We start from the raw sequence: 19752 nt of genomic DNA, 5'->3' as shown, positions 1-19752 counted from the left end.
CAGCCCCCCTGGTACCTCCGTCCTTTCTTTCCAGCGCCCAAAGAACTTCACAGAAGACTTGGCACAATTAAGTTTAGCACTAGCCACCTTACCAAAGCTCTGGAAAATTTCCAAGGCTCGAAGAAGGCATGTGTCGGTGTCCAGCAGCAGTGTGGTGTCATCTGCGTACTGAGACAGTTTAACTCGTAAGCCCCCACTGCCAGGTAGCAGGAAACCTCTCACACCCGGATCAGCCCGAATGGCTGCCGCCAGGGGCTCCATGTAAAGGATGTAAAGCAGTGGTGAAAGCGGACACCCCTGTCTTACCCCTGAGTGCAAACTAAAAATGTCTCCTAGGTGGCCGTTAACTGAAACCATGCTCCCTACACCTGTGTACAATATGCGTAACCATCCCATAAAAGCCTGACTGAAGCCTAACCTCTGCAAAACTCTAAACATAAAACCCCAATGAACCCTGTCAAACGCTTTTGCCTGGTCGAGACCAACCACCATCAGTGGCAGGTGCCGGTCTTCCGCCCACGCGACAGCGTCCCGAATGAGCTGTAGATTCCATCTCACTGAGCGCCCCGCTACCCCACATGTTTGGTCCACATGGACCACATGAGGAAGTGCTATGCCTAGACGATCCGCTAGGACCTTTGCCAGGAGTTTGTAGTCAACACACAGCATGGTCAGTGGTCGCCAGTTCCCTAGGTCGGCACGATCCCCCTTCTTATAAAGAAGTGAGATAACTCCGGTGGCCGCAGAACCTCCCATTGTACCTGTGCGGAGTATTGCGGACAACACCTCCAACACTACCGGCCCAAGTACATCCCAGAACTTGAGATAAAACTCTGCTGGGAGCCCATCGATGCCAGGCACCTTCCGCCTCTTCATTCTCTGGAGGGCCCACTCAATCTCTATTAGGGTGAGCGGGGCCTCCAAAGCCTGTACTATATCCTTCGGCACCCGCTGGGTCAGAAAATCCAGGAATACCTCTCCTCCTCCTACCTCTATGTCTTTCTCCCTAAACCTTGTGCGATAGTAGTCCGTGGCAGCCTGCACCATCTCTACCCCTTCTGACACCACCCTGCCCTGCTTGTCCATTAACCCGGTCACTACCTGTTTTGCCCTATCAGCCCGTACTGAGCTGAAGAAAGCAGCGGAACACGTCTCGAACTCCTCACGGAATGTTTCACGTGATCGCAACAGGTATGCCCTGGCCTTACCCTCATATACGTCCCTAAGCTGTGCTTTAAGGGAGTCACAAGCCTGCTGATTTATAATGCCGCCCCAGTTTCCCCCGGCGTACTCACGTTCGAGAAGGTGCTGAAGGCGAAACACCTCCCTCCTCGCCATACTCGCCTTCCTTTTACAATACTTTAAACAAAAAAATTGTATCCGCTTTTTAGCAACCTCCCACCACTCAATTACTCCGGAACACAATGACCTTAGTCCTTCCAGGCCTTTGAAAAATGAACGGAAATGTTGGTTGAAAACCTCCTCCTCCAGGATGCTGACGTTAAGGTGCCAGTACCCAGTTCCAAACACTGGCACATCTGAGTGCACTTCCAATAGCAGCCCGTCATGATCTGAGAAGAACACAGGGAGCAGTCTGCCTGCCAATAGCCTGAAAGACTTGGAAAGAAAAACATAATCCAAACATTTAACGATGCCCCTAGAGTTGCGCCATGTGGGACCTGTTACCTGTGGCCTGACCTCCCTCGCCCCATCTACCAGGCCATGTTTAGCCATGAGGTTGGAAATAAACCCATCGCTGGTATCTCCCCCCTTGCCCAACTCAACATTAAAATCACCCCCTATCACTACCTGCCTACTGGTGGCCAGGTGCGGCTCCAATTGACCAGCCATCTCTTGCCTTTCTGTTGGAGTTTGTGCTCCATAGACCACAATAACCCTAAGCTTGACTGTCCCCCATGTGATGTCTGCGCCCATTATCCTCCCCTGGACAATAACAAAGGAAGATTCCACCTTGATCTCTTGAAACCCAAATAAAATCCCAACCCCAGTAGAGTGGACCCCCCCTACGCTCCAAACTGAGTCCCCTTTTGTCCACTCCCTCGAAAAAATCCCCACGTCCCCCCCATCCCGTAAATGTACCTCCTGCAAAAAACAAAAGGCAACCTGGTGCGACTCCACAAAATTAAAAACAACCCTTCTTTTAACTGGGTCCCTCATTCCCCTTGCGTTTATAGTGAGAACCTTAAAAAAACCCATTGTGCATCTTAAATAAAGATTCTTATTGCTGGTTCCCACTACCCTAAAGGTATACATTCTCTTTATCCATCTCGTCAGCCCAGGAAAACGGCACTGCGTTTGGCGACGTTGTTGGTCTGTTAAGCCCCTCATAAGCGTCCTCCCCTAAGGGGGACGACAGCATGAGCAGGCCTGGGGGAAGATCGAAGCTCAGGCCTAAACCGTCTGTTAGTATGGCAGCTGCTTCTCCCAATGACTGCTCACCCATCTCCCCTCCCACCTCTTGACCCGTATCCCCATCCTTCTGCTCCTGGGCCCCTCCTTCCTCCACTTTATCAGCGGCTCTCTTATGCTGACCTGTTCCCCCTCCCCTCCCCCCCTCAATCCCACCCTTGTTGGTCTGTCCCCCCTTTGACTTTTTGCTCCGTACCCCCTCCCCACTCTCTCCAAGCTCTGTCGAGAGTCCTGTTCCGAATGCCTGCGACCCTTTCCGTGCCCCTTGCTTTGATTTGGAGGGAGCAGGATCGGAAGTGAGGACAGGAAACTCGTCCATAATGTCTGTGGATGCCTTGGCCATTCCGTCTGTTCCGGCGGTGCCCTCATCCCGGGGCGCTGCTTCCCCTTTACTCCCCAACGCGTCAGCTCCGGAGCCCTCCTGTACCGTCCTCTCCCCGTCATTCTGTGTGGCTCCCCTACTCGGCTCGCCAGCCTCAGTCGGTTTGGCAGCCTCCGCAAAAGTTTTCTTGCGGCCAGGACAACCTCGGTACAGGTGGTCAGTTCCACCGCATCCATGGCACGTCCTTGGCTCTGTGCAGTCCTTGGCGGAATGCCCTGCTTGCCCACAGAAACGGCATCTTGTTTCCCCACAGCCTGCCTCTGAATGTCCTGACTGTCTGCACTTCCTGCAGAAAGCAGGTTGCCGTGGGTAAAATAGATACCCACGATCTCCACCAAGGCTGAAGAAGGCAGGTGGATGTTTCAGGCCTCCTGGACCTTCTGCGTCATGATACAGCAGTACCTGGAACTGGCGCCGTCCAGTCCAAAACCCCAGGGTGTCCTTTATATGCCTTGCAGCCGTCACCACCTCTCCATACTGCCCCAGGAATGCAGCTAGTGCTGAGTCATTAACAAAGGGGTTGTACATATGCACAGTTATTGTTCTGAAATTAGGTCTGTCCAGGTTCAGTACTCTGTAGCCGGCTAGCGGCCTTACCCCTGCCTCTGCTCGGCAAATTTCAGCCACACTCCGGTAGATCTCCTCGGTCCTCAGTGTAACGTCGAACGCCTTCTCCTGCTGGTTCCACTGGATGCAGTGCACCTCCTCCACCTTCAGTTGTAGCTGCCCAATTATGACTTGCCTGCCAAAGAACTCTCTGGACTGCAGTTTGTAGTCTTCCGTGGTTGCCTGGAATCGTAGCGTGTGTCTCAGCCCGACCCTTGGGATCGACTGCTCTTTTTGGCCCCTTGCGGCCATTGCTGTCTCGTTGTTAGCTCTCTCTGTGCTGTATTTTTCCGCAACACCACTTGATCTTAGCCAAAAGGCCGAGAAGCGATGAGCCCCAACTGTTTGCTTCCTGAGTCACCCTCCTGACACGTTTCACCCTTGTCATGGTGCAGTTCTTTCCAAGGGACATAGCAGTGGCTGCTGCTTTGGCACACATCCAAGCACTCCATGGTCAAGCACCGTGGTCTCGTTAAGGACAGCTTTCTTTCTTTTCACAACTGTACAAGGCTCAGCCAAATGGCAAAGCCTGCTAAAAATAGGTTGAACTCATTGGTATTCCTCTCCACGGAAGTCTCTAGTAAAAGGCGAAAGACTTGTGCGCTATGAAGAGAAACCAAAGTAAGTACAGCAACATTGTCAAGAACAGCCAAAGTCCCTAGTTGCCCAAGTCAAAACGCTCATGGTAAGCCTGAGTTCACGTGCCCTGTTCCAAATCTGAAGCCACACCCATTCCCACATCTTAAAGAGGGCAATATTCTCCATAGTACTATTTCCTCCCCTCCAATCAAAAGTACAAATCACTTGATATTCTTTTCAACAAAACAATCAGGGGAGAGCGCGAACGCAGTCCCCCACTACCAGAAATTATGCAGTCGAGATTCCCACATTTGGGGAATTCGCAGTGGTCAGAACAACCGGAGTGCAATGGCTGGGCCTCGCCCTGGGTGAACCACCTTCTTGATCATGGTATCTCCCCTGCCAGGTAAGTATGAGTTGGAAGAGACAGAGACAGGGGCGGCATTCCCAGATGCAGTACTCCGGATGACGGTTCCCAGATGGCATAATCCCAGAGTGCAGCCCTTTAGCATTAAGCTCAGGCTGGGAGCACAGCGATGTTCCACGAGGGGCGTCAGAAAGGAATAAACAAGGCCTTTGTTTGACACAAGCCCCAGCCTTGAAGACAGACAGCGAATGAGATCCTCGTCGTTCATTAAAGTGTGAAGCTAATCAACAGACTGATCCATTTGGATTGGTGTTTGGTTGTCCACAAGGCATTTGAGGAGTGCACCGTTCCCGGCAATGCTGCAATACCGGGTCAATGCGTGGAGTGAACGGAGCAAGCCTCTTTTTCATCTCCCGATGCTAAAAATCTGCTTAATACGTTATCCTCATATAGAGGACATATCAGATATTAAACTGATAAGAACAGATACTACACTTGATCTTAGCCAAAAGGCCGAGAAGCGATGAGCCCCAACTGTTTGCTTCCTGAGTCACCCTCCTGACACGTTTCACCCTTGTCATGGTGCAGTTCTTTCCAAGGGACATAGCAGTGGCTGCTGCTTTGGCACACATCCAAGCACTCCATGGTCAAGCACCGTGGTCTCATTAAGGACAGCTTTCTTTCTTTTCACAACTGTACAAGGCTCAGCCAAATGGCAAAGCCTGCTAAAAATAGGTTGAACTCATTGGTATTCCTCTCCACGGAAGTCTTTAGTAAAAGGCGAAAGACTTGTGCGTTATGAAGAGAAACCAAAGTAAGTACAGCAACATTGTCAAGAACAGCCAAAGTCCCTAGTTGCCCAAGTCAAAACGCTCATGGTAAGCCTGAGTTCACATGCCCTGTTCCAAATCTGAAGCCACACCCATTCCCACATCTTAAAGAGGGCAATATTCTCCATAGTACTATTTCCTCCCCTCCAGTCAAAAGTACAAATCACTTGATATTCTTTTCAACAAAACAATCAGGGGAGAGCGCGAACGCAGTCCCCCACTACCAGAAATTATGCAGTCGAGATTCCCACATTTGGGGAATTCGCAGTGGTCAGAACAACCGGAGTGCAATGGCTGGGCCTCGCCCTGGGTGAACCACCTTCTTGATCATGGTATCTCCCCTGCCAGGTAAGTATGAGTTGGAAGAGACAGAGACAGGGGCGGCATTCCCAGATGCAGTACTCCGGATGACGGTTCCCAGATGGCATAATCCCAGAGTGCAGGGATTTAGCATTAAGCTTAGGCTGGGAGCACAGCGATGTTCCACGAGGGGCGTCAGAAAGGAATAAACAAGGCCTTTGTTTGACACAAGCCCCAGCCTTGAAGACAGACAGCGAATGAGATCCTCGTCGTTCATTAAAGTGTGAAGCTAATCAACAGACTGATCCATTTGGATTGGTGTTTGGTTGTCCACAAGGCATTTGAGGAGTGCACCGTTCCCGGCAATGCTGCAATACCGGGTCAATGCGTGGAGTGAACGGAGCAAGCCCCTTTTTCATCTCCCGATGCTAAAAATCTGCTTAATACGTTATCCTCATATAGAGGACATATCAGATATTAAACTGATAAGAACAGATACTACACTTGATCTTAGCCAAAAGGCCGAGAAGCGATGAGCCCCAACTGTTTGCTTCCTGAGTCACCCTCCTGACACGTTTCACCCTTGTCATGGTGCAGTTCTTTCCAAGGGACATAGCAGTGGCTGCTGCTTTGGCACACATCCAAGCACTCCATGGTCAAGCACCGTGGTCTCATTAAGGACAGCTTTCTTTCTTTTCACAACTGTACAAGGCTCAGCCAAATGGCAAAGCCTGCTAAAAATAGGTTGAACTCATTGGTATTCCTCTCCACGGAAGTCTTTAGTAAAAGGCGAAAGACTTGTGCGTTATGAAGAGAAACCAAAGTAAGTACAGCAACATTGTCAAGAACAGCCAAAGTCCCTAGTTGCCCAAGTCAAAACGCTCATGGTAAGCCTGAGTTCACGTGCCCTGTTCCAAATCTGAAGCCACACCCATTCCCACATCTTAAAGAGGGCAATATTCTCCATAGTACTATTTCCTCCCCTCCAGTCAAAAGTACAAATCACTTGATATTCTTTTCAACAAAACAATCAGGGGAGAGCGCGAACGCAGTCCCCCACTACCAGAAATTATGCAGTCGAGATTCCCACATTTGGGGAATTCGCAGTGGTCAGAACAACCGGAGTGCAATGGCTGGGCCTCGCCCTGGGTGAACCACCTTCTTGATCATGGTATCTCCCCTGCCAGGTAAGTATGAGTTGGAAGAGACAGAGACAGGGGCGGCATTCCCAGATGCAGTACTCCGGATGACGGTTCCCAGATGGCATAATCCCAGAGTGCAGGGATTTAGCATTAAGTTTAGGCTGGGAGCACAGCGATGTTCCACGAGGGGCGTCAGAAAGGAATAAACAAGGCCTTTGTTTGACACAAGCCCCAGCCTTGAAGACAGACAGCGAATGAGATCCTCGTCGTTCATTAAAGTGTGAAGCTAATCAACAGACTGATCCATTTGGATTGGTGTTTGGTTGTCCACAAGGCATTTGAGGAGTGCACCGTTCCCGGCAATGCTGCAATACCGGGTCAATGCGTGGAGTGAACGGAGCAAGCCCCTTTTTCATCTCCCGATGCTAAAAATCTGCTTAATACGTTATCCTCATATAGAGGACATATCAGATATTAAACTGATAAGAACAGATACTACACTTGATCTTAGCCAAAAGGCCGAGAAGCGATGAGCCCCAACTGTTTGCTTCCTGAGTCACCCTCCTGACACGTTTCACCCTGTTCCAAATCTGAAGCCACACCCATTCCCACATCTTAAAGAGGGCAATATTCTCCATAGTACTATTTCCTCCCCTCCAATCAAAAGTACAAACCACTTGATATTCTTTTCAACAAAACAATCAGGGGAGAGCGCGAACGCAGTCCCCCACTACCAGAAATTATGCAGTCGAGATTCCCACATTTGGGGAATTCGCAGTGGTCAGAACAACCGGAGTGCAATGGCTGGGCCTCGCCCTGGGTGAACCACCTTCTTGATCATGGTATCTCCCCTGCCAGGTAAGTATGAGTTGGAAGAGACAGAGACAGGGGCGGCATTCCCAGATGCAGTACTCCGGATGACGGTTCCCAGATGGCATAATCCCAGAGTGCAGACCTTTAGCATTAAGCTCAGGCTGGGAGCACAGCGATGTTCCACGAGGGGCGTCAGTAAGGAATAAACAAGGCCTTTGTTTGACACAATCCCCAGCCTTGAAGACAGACAGCGAATGAGATCCTCGTCGTTCATTAAAGTGTGAAGCTAATCAACAGACTGATCCATTTGGATTGGTGTTTGGTTGTCCACAAGGCATTTGAGGAGTGCACCGTTCCCGGCAATGCTGCAATACCGGGTCAATGCGTGGAGTGAACGGAGCAAGCCCCTTTTTCATCTCCCGATGCTAAAAATCTGCTTAATACGTTATCCTCATATAGAGGACATATCAGATATTAAACTGATAAGAACAGATACTACACTTGATCTTAGCCAAAAGGCCGAGAAGCGATGAGCCCCAACTGTTTGCTTCCTGAGTCACCCTCCTGACACGTTTCACCCTTGTCATGGTGCAGTTCTTTCCAAGGGACATAGCAGTGGCTGCTGCTTTGGCACACATCCAAGCACTCCATGGTCAAGCACCGTGGTCTCGTTAAGGACAGCTTTCTTTCTTTTCACAACTGTACAAGGCTCAGCCAAATGGCAAAGCCTGCTAAAAATAGGTTGAACTCATTGGTATTCCTCTCCACGGAAGTCTCTAGTAAAAGGCGAAAGACTTGTGCGCTATGAAGAGAAACCAAAGTAAGTACAGCAACATTGTCAAGAATAGCCAAAGTCCCTAGTTGCCCAAGTCAAAACGCTCATGGTAAGCCTGAGTTCACGTGCCCTGTTCCAAATCTGAAGCCACACCCATTCCCACATCTTAAAGAGGGCAATATTCTCCATAGTACTATTTCCTCCCCTCCAATCAAAAGTACAAATCACTTGATATTCTTTTCAACAAAACAATCAGGGGAGAGCGCGAACGCAGTCCCCCACTACCAGAAATTATGCAGTCGAGATTCCCACATTTGGGGAATTCGCAGTGGTCAGAACAACCGGAGTGCAATGGCTGGGCCTCGCCCTGGGTGAACCACCTTCTTGATCATGGTATCTCCCCTGCCAGGTAAGTATGAGTTGGAAGAGACAGAGACAGGGGCGGCATTCCCAGATGCAGTACTCCGGATGACGGTTCCCAGATGGCATAATCCCAGAGTGCAGCCCTTTAGCATTAAGCTCAGGCTGGGAGCACAGCGATGTTCCACGAGGGGCGTCAGAAAGGAATAAACAAGGCCTTTGTTTGACACAAGCCCCAGCCTTGAAGACAGACAGCGAATGAGATCCTCGTCGTTCATTAAAGTGTGAAGCTAATCAACAGACTGATCCATTTGGATTGGTGTTTGGTTGTCCACAAGGCATTTGAGGAGTGCACCGTTCCCGGCAATGCTGCAATACCGGGTCAATGCGTGGAGTGAACGGAGCAAGCCCCTTTTTCATCTCCCGATGCTAAAAATCTGCTTAATACGTTATCCTCATATAGAGGACATATCAGATATTAAACTGATAAGAACAGATACTACACTTGATCTTAGCCAAAAGGCCGAGAAGCGATGAGCCCCAACTGTTTGCTTCCTGAGTCACCCTCCTGACACGTTTCACCCTTGTCATGGTGCAGTTCTTTCCAAGGGACATAGCAGTGGCTGCTGCTTTGGCACACATCCAAGCACTCCATGGTCAAGCACCGTGGTCTCATTAAGGACAGCTTTCTTTCTTTTCACAACTGTACAAGGCTCAGCCAAATGGCAAAGCCTGCTAAAAATAGGTTGAACTCATTGGTATTCCTCTCCACGGAAGTCTTTAGTAAAAGGCGAAAGACTTGTGCGTTATGAAGAGAAACCAAAGTAAGTACAGCAACATTGTCAAGAACAGCCAAAGTCCCTAGTTGCCCAAGTCAAAACGCTCATGGTAAGCCTGAGTTCACGTGCCCTGTTCCAAATCTGAAGCCACACCCATTCCCACATCTTAAAGAGGGCAATATTCTCCATAGTACTATTTCCTCCCCTCCAGTCAAAAGTACAAATCACTTGATATTCTTTTCAACAAAACAATCAGGGGAGAGCGCGAACGCAGTCCCCCACTACCAGAAATTATGCAGTCGAGATTCCCACATTTGGGGAATTCGCAGTGGTCAGAACAACCGGAGTGCAATGGCTGGGCCTCGCCCTGGGTGAACCACCTTCTTGATCATGGTATCTCCCCTGCCAGGTAAGTATGAGTTGGAAGAGACAGAGACAGGGGCGGCATTCCCAGATGCAGTACTCCGGATGACGGTTCCCAGATGGCATAATCCCAGAGTGCAGGGATTTAGCATTAAGTTTAGGCTGGGAGCACAGCGATGTTCCACGAGGGGCGTCAGAAAGGAATAAACAAGGCCTTTGTTTGACACAAGCCCCAGCCTTGAAGACAGACAGCGAATGAGATCCTCGTCGTTCATTAAAGTGTGAAGCTAATCAACAGACTGATCCATTTGGATTGGTGTTTGGTTGTCCACAAGGCATTTGAGGAGTGCACCGTTCCCGGCAATGCTGCAATACCGGGTCAATGCGTGGAGTGAACGGAGCAAGCCCCTTTTTCATCTCCCGATGCTAAAAATCTGCTTAATACGTTATCCTCATATAGAGGACATATCAGATATTAAACTGATAAGAACAGATACTACACTTGATCTTAGCCAAAAGGCCGAGAAGCGATGAGCCCCAACTGTTTGCTTCCTGAGTCACCCTCCTGACACGTTTCACCCTGTTCCAAATCTGAAGCCACACCCATTCCCACATCTTAAAGAGGGCAATATTCTCCATAGTACTATTTCCTCCCCTCCAATCAAAAGTACAAACCACTTGATATTCTTTTCAACAAAACAATCAGGGGAGAGCGCGAACGCAGTCCCCCACTACCAGAAATTATGCAGTCGAGATTCCCACATTTGGGGAATTCGCAGTGGTCAGAACAACCGGAGTGCAATGGCTGGGCCTCGCCCTGGGTGAACCACCTTCTTGATCATGGTATCTCCCCTGCCAGGTAAGTATGAGTTGGAAGAGACAGAGACAGGGGCGGCATTCCCAGATGCAGTACTCCGGATGACGGTTCCCAGATGGCATAATCCCAGAGTGCAGACCTTTAGCATTAAGCTCAGGCTGGGAGCACAGCGATGTTCCACGAGGGGCGTCAGTAAGGAATAAACAAGGCCTTTGTTTGACACAATCCCCAGCCTTGAAGACAGACAGCGAATGAGATCCTCGTCGTTCATTAAAGTGTGAAGCTAATCAACAGACTGATCCATTTGGATTGGTGTTTGGTTGTCCACAAGGCATTTGAGGAGTGCACCGTTCCCGGCAATGCTGCAATACCGGGTCAATGCGTGGAGTGAACGGAGCAAGCCCCTTTTTCATCTCCCGATGCTAAAAATCTGCTTAATACGTTATCCTCATATAGAGGACATATCAGATATTAAACTGATAAGAACAGATACTACACTTGATCTTAGCCAAAAGGCCGAGAAGCGATGAGCCCCAACTGTTTGCTTCCTGAGTCACCCTCCTGACACGTTTCACCCTTGTCATGGTGCAGTTCTTTCCAAGGGACATAGCAGTGGCTGCTGCTTTGGCACACATCCAAGCACTCCATGGTCAAGCACCGTGGTCTCGTTAAGGACAGCTTTCTTTCTTTTCACAACTGTACAAGGCTCAGCCAAATGGCAAAGCCTGCTAAAAATAGGTTGAACTCATTGGTATTCCTCTCCACGGAAGTCTCTAGTAAAAGGCGAAAGACTTGTGCGCTATGAAGAGAAACCAAAGTAAGTACAGCAACATTGTCAAGAATAGCCAAAGTCCCTAGTTGCCCAAGTCAAAACGCTCATGGTAAGCCTGAGTTCACGTGCCCTGTTCCAAATCTGAAGCCACACCCATTCCCACATCTTAAAGAGGGCAATATTCTCCATAGTACTATTTCCTCCCCTCCAATCAAAAGTACAAATCACTTGATATTCTTTTCAACAAAACAATCAGGGGAGAGCGCGAACGCAGTCCCCCACTACCAGAAATTATGCAGTCGAGATTCCCACATTTGGGGAATTCGCAGTGGTCAGAACAACCGGAGTGCAATGGCTGGGCCTCGCCCTGGGTGAACCACCTTCTTGATCATGGTATCTCCCCTGCCAGGTAAGTATGAGTTGGAAGAGACAGAGACAGGGGCGGCATTCCCAGATGCAGTACTCCGGATGACGGTTCCCAGATGGCATAATCCCAGAGTGCAGCCCTTTAGCATTAAGCTCAGGCTGGGAGCACAGCGATGTTCCACGAGGGGCGTCAGAAAGGAATAAACAAGGCCTTTGTTTGACACAAGCCCCAGCCTTGAAGACAGACAGCGAATGAGATCCTCGTCGTTCATTAAAGTGTGAAGCTAATCAACAGACTGATCCATTTGGATTGGTGTTTGGTTGTCCACAAGGCATTTGAGGAGTGCACCGTTCCCGGCAATGCTGCAATACCGGGTCAATGCGTGGAGTGAACGGAGCAAGCCTCTTTTTCATCTCCCGATGCTAAAAATCTGCTTAATACGTTATCCTCATATAGAGGACATATCAGATATTAAACTGATAAGAACAGATACTACACTTGATCTTAGCCAAAAGGCCGAGAAGCGATGAGCCCCAACTGTTTGCTTCCTGAGTCACCCTCCTGACACGTTTCACCCTTGTCATGGTGCAGTTCTTTCCAAGGGACATAGCAGTGGCTGCTGCTTTGGCACACATCCAAGCACTCCATGGTCAAGCACCGTGGTCTCATTAAGGACAGCTTTCTTTCTTTTCACAACTGTACAAGGCTCAGCCAAATGGCAAAGCCTGCTAAAAATAGGTTGAACTCATTGGTATTCCTCTCCACGGAAGTCTTTAGTAAAAGGCGAAAGACTTGTGCGTTATGAAGAGAAACCAAAGTAAGTACAGCAACATTGTCAAGAACAGCCAAAGTCCCTAGTTGCCCAAGTCAAAACGCTCATGGTAAGCCTGAGTTCACGTGCCCTGTTCCAAATCTGAAGCCACACCCATTCCCACATCTTAAAGAGGGCAATATTCTCCATAGTACTATTTCCTCCCCTCCAGTCAAAAGTACAAATCACTTGATATTCTTTTCAACAAAACAATCAGGGGAGAGCGCGAACGCAGTCCCCCACTACCAGAAATTATGCAGTCGAGATTCCCACATTTGGGGAATTCGCAGTGGTCAGAACAACCGGAGTGCAATGGCTGGGCCTCGCCCTGGGTGAACCACCTTCTTGATCATGGTATCTCCCCTGCCAGGTAAGTATGAGTTGGAAGAGACAGAGACAGGGGCGGCATTCCCAGATGCAGTACTCCGGATGACGGTTCCCAGATGGCATAATCCCAGAGTGCAGGGATTTAGCATTAAGCTTAGGCTGGGAGCACAGCGATGTTCCACGAGGGGCGTCAGAAAGGAATAAACAAGGCCTTTGTTTGACACAAGCCCCAGCCTTGAAGACAGACAGCGAATGAGATCCTCGTCGTTCATTAAAGTGTGAAGCTAATCAACAGACTGATCCATTTGGATTGGTGTTTGGTTGTCCACAAGGCATTTGAGGAGTGCACCGTTCCCGGCAATGCTGCAATACCGGGTCAATGCGTGGAGTGAACGGAGCAAGCCCCTTTTTCATCTCCCGATGCTAAAAATCTGCTTAATACGTTATCCTCATATAGAGGACATATCAGATATTAAACTGATAAGAACAGATACTACACTTGATCTTAGCCAAAAGGCCGAGAAGCGATGAGCCCCAACTGTTTGCTTCCTGAGTCACCCTCCTGACACGTTTCACCCTTGTCATGGTGCAGTTCTTTCCAAGGGACATAGCAGTGGCTGCTGCTTTGGCACACATCCAAGCACTCCATGGTCAAGCACCGTGGTCTCATTAAGGACAGCTTTCTTTCTTTTCACAACTGTACAAGGCTCAGCCAAATGGCAAAGCCTGCTAAAAATAGGTTGAACTCATTGGTATTCCTCTCCACGGAAGTCTTTAGTAAAAGGCGAAAGACTTGTGCGTTATGAAGAGAAACCAAAGTAAGTACAGCAACATTGTCAAGAACAGCCAAAGTCCCTAGTTGCCCAAGTCAAAACGCTCATGGTAAGCCTGAGTTCACGTGCCCTGTTCCAAATCTGAAGCCACACCCATTCCCACATCTTAAAGAGGGCAATATTCTCCATAGTACTATTTCCTCCCCTCCAGTCAAAAGTACAAATCACTTGATATTCTTTTCAACAAAACAATCAGGGGAGAGCGCGAACGCAGTCCCCCACTACCAGAAATTATGCAGTCGAGATTCCCACATTTGGGGAATTCGCAGTGGTCAGAACAACCGGAGTGCAATGGCTGGGCCTCGCCCTGGGTGAACCACCTTCTTGATCATGGTATCTCCCCTGCCAGGTAAGTATGAGTTGGAAGAGACAGAGACAGGGGCGGCATTCCCAGATGCAGTACTCCGGATGACAGTTCCCAGATGGCATAATCCCAGAGTGCAGGGATTTAGCATTAAGTTTAGGCTGGGAGCACAGCGATGTTCCACGAGGGGCGTCAGAAAGGAATAAACAAGGCCTTTGTTTGACACAAGCCCCAGCCTTGAAGACAGACAGCGAATGAGATCCTCGTCGTTCATTAAAGTGTGAAGCTAATCAACAGACTGATCCATTTGGATTGGTGTTTGGTTGTCCACAAGGCATTTGAGGAGTGCACCGTTCCCGGCAATGCTGCAATACCGGGTCAATGCGTGGAGTGAACGGAGCAAGCCCCTTTTTCATCTCCCGATGCTAAAAATCTGCTTAATACGTTATCCTCATATAGAGGACATATCAGATATTAAACTGATAAGAACAGATACTACACTTGATCTTAGCCAAAAGGCCGAGAAGCGATGAGCCCCAACTGTTTGCTTCCTGAGTCACCCTCCTGACACGTTTCACCCTGTTCCAAATCTGAAGCCACACCCATTCCCACATCTTAAAGAGGGCAATATTCTCCATAGTACTATTTCCTCCCCTCCAATCAAAAGTACAAACCACTTGATATTCTTTTCAACAAAACAATCAGGGGAGAGCGCGAACGCAGTCCCCCACTACCAGAAATTATGCAGTCGAGATTCCCACATTTGGGGAATTCGCAGTGGTCAGAACAACCGGAGTGCAATGGCTGGGCCTCGCCCTGGGTGAACCACCTTCTTGATCATGGTATCTCCCCTGCCAGGTAAGTATGAGTTGGAAGAGACAGAGACAGGGGCGGCATTCCCAGATGCAGTACTCCGGATGACGGTTCCCAGATGGCATAATCCCAGAGTGCAGACCTTTAGCATTAAGCTCAGGCTGGGAGCACAGCGATGTTCCACGAGGGGCGTCAGTAAGGAATAAACAAGGCCTTTGTTTGACACAATCCCCAGCCTTGAAGACAGACAGCGAATGAGATCCTCGTCGTTCATTAAAGTGTGAAGCTAATCAACAGACTGATCCATTTGGATTGGTGTTTGGTTGTCCACAAGGCATTTGAGGAGTGCACCGTTCCCGGCAATGCTGCAATACCGGGTCAATGCGTGGAGTGAACGGAGCAAGCCCCTTTTTCATCTCCCGATGCTAAAAATCTGCTTAATACGTTATCCTCATATAGAGGACATATCAGATATTAAACTGATAAGAACAGATACTACACTTGATCTTAGCCAAAAGGCCGAGAAGCGATGAGCCCCAACTGTTTGCTTCCTGAGTCACCCTCCTGACACGTTTCACCCTTGTCATGGTGCAGTTCTTTCCAAGGGACATAGCAGTGGCTGCTGCTTTGGCACACATCCAAGCACTCCATGGTCAAGCACCGTGGTCTCGTTAAGGACAGCTTTCTTTCTTTTCACAACTGTACAAGGCTCAGCCAAATGGCAAAGCCTGCTAAAAATAGGTTGAACTCATTGGTATTCCTCTCCACGGAAGTCTTTAGTAAAAGGCGAAAGACTTGTGCGTTATGAAGAGAAACCAAAGTAAATACAGCAACATTGTCAAGAACAGCCAAAGTCCCTAGTTGCCCAAGTCAAAACGCTCATGGTAAGCCTGAGTTCACGTGCCCTGTTCCAAATCTGAAGCCACACCCATTCCCACATCTTAAAGAGGGCAATATTCTCCATAGTACTATTTCCTCCCCTCCAATCAAAAGTACAAATCACTTGATATTCTTTTCAACAAAACAATCAGGGGAGAGCGCGAACGCAGTCCCCCACTACCAGAAATTATGCAGTCGAGATTCCCACATTTGGGGAATTCGCAGTGGTCAGAACAACCGGAGTGCAATGGCTGGGCCTCGCCCTGGGTGAACCACCTTCTTGATCATGGTATCTCCCCTGCCAGGTAAGTATGAGTTGGAAGAGACAGAGACAGGGGCGGCATTCCCAGACGCAGTACTCCGGATGACGGTTCCCAGATGGCATAATCCCAGAGTGCAGGGATTTAGCATTAAACTTAGGCTGGGAGCACAGCGATGTTCCACGAGGGGCGTCAGTAAGGAATAAACAAGGCCTTTGTTTGACACAATCCCCAGCCTTGAAGACAGACAGCGAATGAGATCCTCGTCGTTCATTAAAGTGTGAAGCTAATCAACAGATCCATTTGGATTGGTGTTTGGTTGTCCACAAGGCATTTGAGGAGTGCACCGTTCCCGGCAATGCTGCAATACCGGGTCAATGCGTGGAGTGAACGGAGCAAGCCCCTTTTTCATCTCCCGATGCTAAAAATCTGCTTAATACGTTATCCTCATATAGAGGACATATCAGATATTAAACTGATAAGAACAGATACTACACTTGATCTTAGCCAAAAGGCCGAGAAGCGATGAGCCCCAACTGTTTGCTTCCTGAGTCACCCTCCTGACACGTTTCACCCTTGTCATGGTGCAGTTCTTTCCAAGGGACATAGCAGTGGCTGCTGCTTTGGCACACATCCAAGCACTCCATGGTCAAGCACCGTGGTCTCGTTAAGGACAGCTTTCTTTCTTTTCACAACTGTACAAGGCTCAGCCAAATGGCAAAGCCTGCTAAAAATAGGTTGAACTCATTGGTATTCCTCTCCACGGAAGTCTTTAGTAAAAGGCGAAAGACTTGTGCGTTATGAAGAGAAACCAAAGTAAATACAGCAACATTGTCAAGAACAGCCAAAGTCCCTAGTTGCCCAAGTCAAAACGCTCATGGTAAGCCTGAGTTCACGTGCCCTGTTCCAAATCTGAAGCCACACCCATTCCCACATCTTAAAGAGGGCAATATTCTCCATAGTACTATTTCCTCCCCTCCAATCAAAAGTACAAATCACTTGATATTCTTTTCAACAAAACAATCAGGGGAGAGCGCGAACGCAGTCCCCCACTACCAGAAATTATGCAGTCGAGATTCCCACATTTGGGGAATTCGCAGTGGTCAGAACAACCGGAGTGCAATGGCTGGGCCTCGCCCTGGGTGAACCACCTTCTTGATCATGGTATCTCCCCTGCCAGGTAAGTATGAGTTGGAAGAGACAGAGACAGGGGCGGCATTCCCAGACGCAGTACTCCGGATGACGGTTCCCAGATGGCATAATCCCAGAGTGCAGGGATTTAGCATTAAACTTAGGCTGGGAGCACAGCGATGTTCCACGAGGGGCGTCAGTAAGGAATAAACAAGGCCTTTGTTTGACACAATCCCCAGCCTTGAAGACAGACAGCGAATGAGATCCTCGTCGTTCATTAAAGTGTGAAGCTAATCAACAGATCCATTTGGATTGGTGTTTGGTTGTCCACAAGGCATTTGAGGAGTGCACCGTTCCCGGCAATGCTGCAATACCGGGTCAATGCGTGGAGTGAACGGAGCAAGCCCCTTTTTCATCTCCCGATGCTAAAAATCTGCTTAATACGTTATCCTCATATAGAGGACATATCAGATATTAAACTGATAAGAACAGATTTTATTTTTTTTTTTTTTTTTTTTTTTTTTTTTTTTTTTTTTTATTATCAAAATTCTGTACACAAATCATACAATTTCAAACATACAAACTTCACATGTTTTGCATCATGCAACTTAATTATATTTCACAGTTACATGTCAGTAACCAGCATTTGTCAATACACAAAAAAACACAAAATACACTTATGCAATGTCTTCAGGATTCACCATCCCCACCCAAAACCTCCTTTCCACCTTTCCAAGGCAGCATGCTTCCCCCACTTCCTGATGTCCCGTTCAATCCTCCCCTTTATATCTAATTCCACTCTCTTTAACACCCCCTCCAAGCGACTTTCCCTGTTTTTTCCCACCAGGTCTTGCCTAGCCACCCACAAACTCCTCTTAACCAGGCTTATAATTAGCCACGTAAGGAAATGTTTACTCCCCAAACCTCCCCCTTCTACCACCCTAGTCCATGTCAATTTAAACCCAGGGTCTAACCTCCCCAGCCATGTCGCTGCTCTACTCCACACAATACTAGCAAAGGGACAGTCCCACATGACATGCCTGACAGTTTCTTCCCCCATACAGCCTTCCCTCGGGCACACAGGGGATCTTGCTAAACTATGCCGGTACATTACATCTCGCACTGGCAGACATTTGTGAAGGCATAGCCAATTGAGATCTTTGAGACCATTGTCCAGCCCCCGTGGCTGTATCCCCTTCCAAATACTCTTCGGGATCCCAACCACTGCCGGTGCGATCACTCTCTGTCTGACAACTTTATAAAGGAATTTGTGGTTCAGTCTGACACTGGTTTCTGAGGCCTCGGGATGGGCCCGCAGCCACCTGGCTGCGTACTGGTAATGCCATGGCTGTTGCTCCACCCGGGGCCCTAAATTGTTCCAGACCAACACGCGCCTGGCCTGATAGGAAAAATAGAGCCGCAGGAAGTGTCCTGATGGGTGTACGACTGGAGTTGACATCTCCCTCCACAAAAAAGAAACAAATATGCAGTCTAGCTTCAACGGGAGGTGTGGGACATCTCTTCCCCCTGCTTCAATCCCTGCCAGCATGCGGGCCCTCGCCACATACTCATATCTCCCTCCCCACAAGAAAGTGAACACGAGGCGCATAATAGGTCTCCTCATACTGACTGGCATTGGGTATATGTATGCCAAGTACACAAGAGATGGCATAATATCTACCTTCAGAACCAGTACTTTCCCTATCAAAGTCAGGCCCCTGCTCTTCCAGAGAGCAAACTTCTTCTGGACTGCCATAAAGCGCCTAGTCCAGTTGGCCGTGGCACTATGGGCTGTCTCAAAGCTGACCCCTAGTACCTTCAGCGGTCCCGTGCAGAGCGTCAGCCCCCCTGGTACCTCCGTCCTTTCTTTCCAGCGCCCAAAGAACTTCACAGAAGACTTGGCACAATTAAGTTTAGCACTAGCCACCTTACCAAAGCTCTGGGAAATTTCCAAGGCTCAAAGAAGGCATGTGTCGTGTCCAGCAGCAGTGTGGTGTCATCTGCGTACTGAGACAGTTTAACTCGTAAGCCCCCACTGCCAGGTAGCAGGAAACCTCTCACACCCGGATCAGCCCGAATGGCTGCCGCCAGGGGCTCCATGTAAAGGATGTAAAGCAGTGGTGAAAGCGGACACCCCTGTCTTACCCCTGAGTGCAAACTAAAAATGTCTCCTAGGTGGCCGTTAACTGAAACCATGCTCCCTACACCTGTGTACAATATGCGTAACCATCCCATAAAAGCCTGACTGAAGCCTAACCTCTGCAAAACTCTAAACATAAAACCCCAATGAACCCTGTCAAACGCTTTTGCCTGGTCGAGACCAACCACCATCAGTGGCAGGTGCCGGTCTTCCGCCCACGCGACAGCGTCCCGAATGAGCTGTAGATTCCATCTCACTGAGCACCCCGCTACCCCACATGTTTGGTCCACATGGACCACATGAGGAAGTGCTATGCCTAGACGATCCGCTAGGACCTTTGCCAGGAGTTTGTAGTCAACACACAGCATGGTCAGTGGTCGCCAGTTCCCTAGGTCGGCACGATCCCCCTTCTTATAAAGAAGTGAGATAACTCCGGTGGCCGCAGAACCTCCCATTGTACCTGTGCGGAGTATTGCGGACAACACCTCCAACACTACCGGCCCAAGTACATCCCAGAACTTGAGATAAAACTCTGCTGGGAGCCCATCGATGCCAGGCACCTTCCGCCTCTT

At 49.0% G+C, this 19752-nt stretch overlaps 35 non-coding genes and 1 pseudogene across 35 annotated transcripts; all 36 read right to left on the bottom strand.

Annotated features, from left to right (window-relative positions):
• Positions 1-3926: 3926 nt before the first annotated feature.
• On the bottom strand, positions 3927-4043 carry LOC142953820 (U5 spliceosomal RNA). Its single transcript, XR_012955420.1, has one exon. It is a non-coding gene; the product is annotated as a U5 spliceosomal RNA (small nuclear RNA).
• Positions 4044-4247: 204 nt separating this feature from the next.
• On the bottom strand, positions 4248-4411 carry LOC142953165 (U1 spliceosomal RNA). The gene has a single exon (XR_012954814.1). It is a non-coding gene; the product is annotated as a U1 spliceosomal RNA (small nuclear RNA).
• Positions 4412-4698: 287 nt separating this feature from the next.
• Positions 4699-4889, bottom strand: LOC142953540 (U2 spliceosomal RNA). Its single transcript, XR_012955174.1, has one exon. It is a non-coding gene; the product is annotated as a U2 spliceosomal RNA (small nuclear RNA).
• Positions 4890-5065: 176 nt separating this feature from the next.
• On the bottom strand, positions 5066-5182 carry LOC142953704 (U5 spliceosomal RNA). Its single transcript, XR_012955311.1, has one exon. It is a non-coding gene; the product is annotated as a U5 spliceosomal RNA (small nuclear RNA).
• Positions 5183-5386: 204 nt separating this feature from the next.
• LOC142953164 (U1 spliceosomal RNA) lies at positions 5387-5550 on the bottom strand. Its single transcript, XR_012954813.1, has one exon. It is a non-coding gene; the product is annotated as a U1 spliceosomal RNA (small nuclear RNA).
• Positions 5551-5837: 287 nt separating this feature from the next.
• On the bottom strand, positions 5838-6028 carry LOC142953428 (U2 spliceosomal RNA). Its single transcript, XR_012955069.1, has one exon. It is a non-coding gene; the product is annotated as a U2 spliceosomal RNA (small nuclear RNA).
• A 176-nt stretch (positions 6029-6204) lies between these two features.
• Positions 6205-6321, bottom strand: LOC142953703 (U5 spliceosomal RNA). The gene has a single exon (XR_012955310.1). It is a non-coding gene; the product is annotated as a U5 spliceosomal RNA (small nuclear RNA).
• A 204-nt stretch (positions 6322-6525) lies between these two features.
• On the bottom strand, positions 6526-6689 carry LOC142953162 (U1 spliceosomal RNA). Its single transcript, XR_012954812.1, has one exon. It is a non-coding gene; the product is annotated as a U1 spliceosomal RNA (small nuclear RNA).
• A 287-nt stretch (positions 6690-6976) lies between these two features.
• On the bottom strand, positions 6977-7167 carry LOC142953427 (U2 spliceosomal RNA). Its single transcript, XR_012955068.1, has one exon. It is a non-coding gene; the product is annotated as a U2 spliceosomal RNA (small nuclear RNA).
• A 171-nt stretch (positions 7168-7338) lies between these two features.
• LOC142953161 (U1 spliceosomal RNA) lies at positions 7339-7502 on the bottom strand. The gene has a single exon (XR_012954811.1). It is a non-coding gene; the product is annotated as a U1 spliceosomal RNA (small nuclear RNA).
• Positions 7503-7789: 287 nt separating this feature from the next.
• Positions 7790-7980, bottom strand: LOC142953425 (U2 spliceosomal RNA). The gene has a single exon (XR_012955066.1). It is a non-coding gene; the product is annotated as a U2 spliceosomal RNA (small nuclear RNA).
• A 176-nt stretch (positions 7981-8156) lies between these two features.
• Positions 8157-8273, bottom strand: LOC142953819 (U5 spliceosomal RNA). The gene has a single exon (XR_012955419.1). It is a non-coding gene; the product is annotated as a U5 spliceosomal RNA (small nuclear RNA).
• Positions 8274-8477: 204 nt separating this feature from the next.
• On the bottom strand, positions 8478-8641 carry LOC142953160 (U1 spliceosomal RNA). Its single transcript, XR_012954810.1, has one exon. It is a non-coding gene; the product is annotated as a U1 spliceosomal RNA (small nuclear RNA).
• A 287-nt stretch (positions 8642-8928) lies between these two features.
• LOC142953424 (U2 spliceosomal RNA) lies at positions 8929-9119 on the bottom strand. The gene has a single exon (XR_012955065.1). It is a non-coding gene; the product is annotated as a U2 spliceosomal RNA (small nuclear RNA).
• A 176-nt stretch (positions 9120-9295) lies between these two features.
• On the bottom strand, positions 9296-9412 carry LOC142953702 (U5 spliceosomal RNA). Its single transcript, XR_012955309.1, has one exon. It is a non-coding gene; the product is annotated as a U5 spliceosomal RNA (small nuclear RNA).
• A 204-nt stretch (positions 9413-9616) lies between these two features.
• LOC142953159 (U1 spliceosomal RNA) lies at positions 9617-9780 on the bottom strand. Its single transcript, XR_012954809.1, has one exon. It is a non-coding gene; the product is annotated as a U1 spliceosomal RNA (small nuclear RNA).
• A 287-nt stretch (positions 9781-10067) lies between these two features.
• Positions 10068-10258, bottom strand: LOC142953423 (U2 spliceosomal RNA). The gene has a single exon (XR_012955064.1). It is a non-coding gene; the product is annotated as a U2 spliceosomal RNA (small nuclear RNA).
• Positions 10259-10429: 171 nt separating this feature from the next.
• On the bottom strand, positions 10430-10593 carry LOC142953157 (U1 spliceosomal RNA). Its single transcript, XR_012954807.1, has one exon. It is a non-coding gene; the product is annotated as a U1 spliceosomal RNA (small nuclear RNA).
• Positions 10594-10880: 287 nt separating this feature from the next.
• LOC142953422 (U2 spliceosomal RNA) lies at positions 10881-11071 on the bottom strand. The gene has a single exon (XR_012955063.1). It is a non-coding gene; the product is annotated as a U2 spliceosomal RNA (small nuclear RNA).
• A 176-nt stretch (positions 11072-11247) lies between these two features.
• Positions 11248-11364, bottom strand: LOC142953818 (U5 spliceosomal RNA). The gene has a single exon (XR_012955418.1). It is a non-coding gene; the product is annotated as a U5 spliceosomal RNA (small nuclear RNA).
• Positions 11365-11568: 204 nt separating this feature from the next.
• LOC142953156 (U1 spliceosomal RNA) lies at positions 11569-11732 on the bottom strand. Its single transcript, XR_012954806.1, has one exon. It is a non-coding gene; the product is annotated as a U1 spliceosomal RNA (small nuclear RNA).
• A 287-nt stretch (positions 11733-12019) lies between these two features.
• On the bottom strand, positions 12020-12210 carry LOC142953539 (U2 spliceosomal RNA). The gene has a single exon (XR_012955173.1). It is a non-coding gene; the product is annotated as a U2 spliceosomal RNA (small nuclear RNA).
• Positions 12211-12386: 176 nt separating this feature from the next.
• Positions 12387-12503, bottom strand: LOC142953701 (U5 spliceosomal RNA). The gene has a single exon (XR_012955308.1). It is a non-coding gene; the product is annotated as a U5 spliceosomal RNA (small nuclear RNA).
• A 204-nt stretch (positions 12504-12707) lies between these two features.
• LOC142953155 (U1 spliceosomal RNA) lies at positions 12708-12871 on the bottom strand. Its single transcript, XR_012954805.1, has one exon. It is a non-coding gene; the product is annotated as a U1 spliceosomal RNA (small nuclear RNA).
• A 287-nt stretch (positions 12872-13158) lies between these two features.
• Positions 13159-13349, bottom strand: LOC142953421 (U2 spliceosomal RNA). The gene has a single exon (XR_012955062.1). It is a non-coding gene; the product is annotated as a U2 spliceosomal RNA (small nuclear RNA).
• Positions 13350-13525: 176 nt separating this feature from the next.
• On the bottom strand, positions 13526-13642 carry LOC142953700 (U5 spliceosomal RNA). The gene has a single exon (XR_012955307.1). It is a non-coding gene; the product is annotated as a U5 spliceosomal RNA (small nuclear RNA).
• A 204-nt stretch (positions 13643-13846) lies between these two features.
• On the bottom strand, positions 13847-14010 carry LOC142953154 (U1 spliceosomal RNA). Its single transcript, XR_012954804.1, has one exon. It is a non-coding gene; the product is annotated as a U1 spliceosomal RNA (small nuclear RNA).
• Positions 14011-14297: 287 nt separating this feature from the next.
• On the bottom strand, positions 14298-14488 carry LOC142953420 (U2 spliceosomal RNA). The gene has a single exon (XR_012955061.1). It is a non-coding gene; the product is annotated as a U2 spliceosomal RNA (small nuclear RNA).
• Positions 14489-14659: 171 nt separating this feature from the next.
• On the bottom strand, positions 14660-14823 carry LOC142953153 (U1 spliceosomal RNA). The gene has a single exon (XR_012954803.1). It is a non-coding gene; the product is annotated as a U1 spliceosomal RNA (small nuclear RNA).
• Positions 14824-15110: 287 nt separating this feature from the next.
• LOC142953418 (U2 spliceosomal RNA) lies at positions 15111-15301 on the bottom strand. Its single transcript, XR_012955060.1, has one exon. It is a non-coding gene; the product is annotated as a U2 spliceosomal RNA (small nuclear RNA).
• A 176-nt stretch (positions 15302-15477) lies between these two features.
• LOC142953698 (U5 spliceosomal RNA) lies at positions 15478-15594 on the bottom strand. Its single transcript, XR_012955306.1, has one exon. It is a non-coding gene; the product is annotated as a U5 spliceosomal RNA (small nuclear RNA).
• A 204-nt stretch (positions 15595-15798) lies between these two features.
• On the bottom strand, positions 15799-15962 carry LOC142953152 (U1 spliceosomal RNA). Its single transcript, XR_012954802.1, has one exon. It is a non-coding gene; the product is annotated as a U1 spliceosomal RNA (small nuclear RNA).
• A 283-nt stretch (positions 15963-16245) lies between these two features.
• LOC142953417 (U2 spliceosomal RNA) lies at positions 16246-16436 on the bottom strand. Its single transcript, XR_012955059.1, has one exon. It is a non-coding gene; the product is annotated as a U2 spliceosomal RNA (small nuclear RNA).
• A 176-nt stretch (positions 16437-16612) lies between these two features.
• On the bottom strand, positions 16613-16729 carry LOC142953697 (U5 spliceosomal RNA). The gene has a single exon (XR_012955305.1). It is a non-coding gene; the product is annotated as a U5 spliceosomal RNA (small nuclear RNA).
• Positions 16730-16933: 204 nt separating this feature from the next.
• On the bottom strand, positions 16934-17097 carry LOC142953151 (U1 spliceosomal RNA). The gene has a single exon (XR_012954801.1). It is a non-coding gene; the product is annotated as a U1 spliceosomal RNA (small nuclear RNA).
• A 283-nt stretch (positions 17098-17380) lies between these two features.
• Positions 17381-17552, bottom strand: LOC142953594 (U2 spliceosomal RNA; annotated as a pseudogene).
• Between the last annotated feature and the right edge of the window lie 2200 nt (positions 17553-19752).

The sequence above is a fragment of the Anarhichas minor genome, unplaced genomic scaffold (genome assembly GCF_050575085.1).
Source record: "Anarhichas minor isolate MPS153535 unplaced genomic scaffold, ASM5057508v1 ptg000018l, whole genome shotgun sequence".
NCBI classification, from domain to species: Eukaryota; Metazoa; Chordata; class Actinopteri; order Perciformes; family Anarhichadidae; genus Anarhichas; species Anarhichas minor.
The sequence above is the reverse complement of the archived record's forward strand: the minus strand, read 5'-3'. Positions and strand labels throughout refer to the sequence as shown.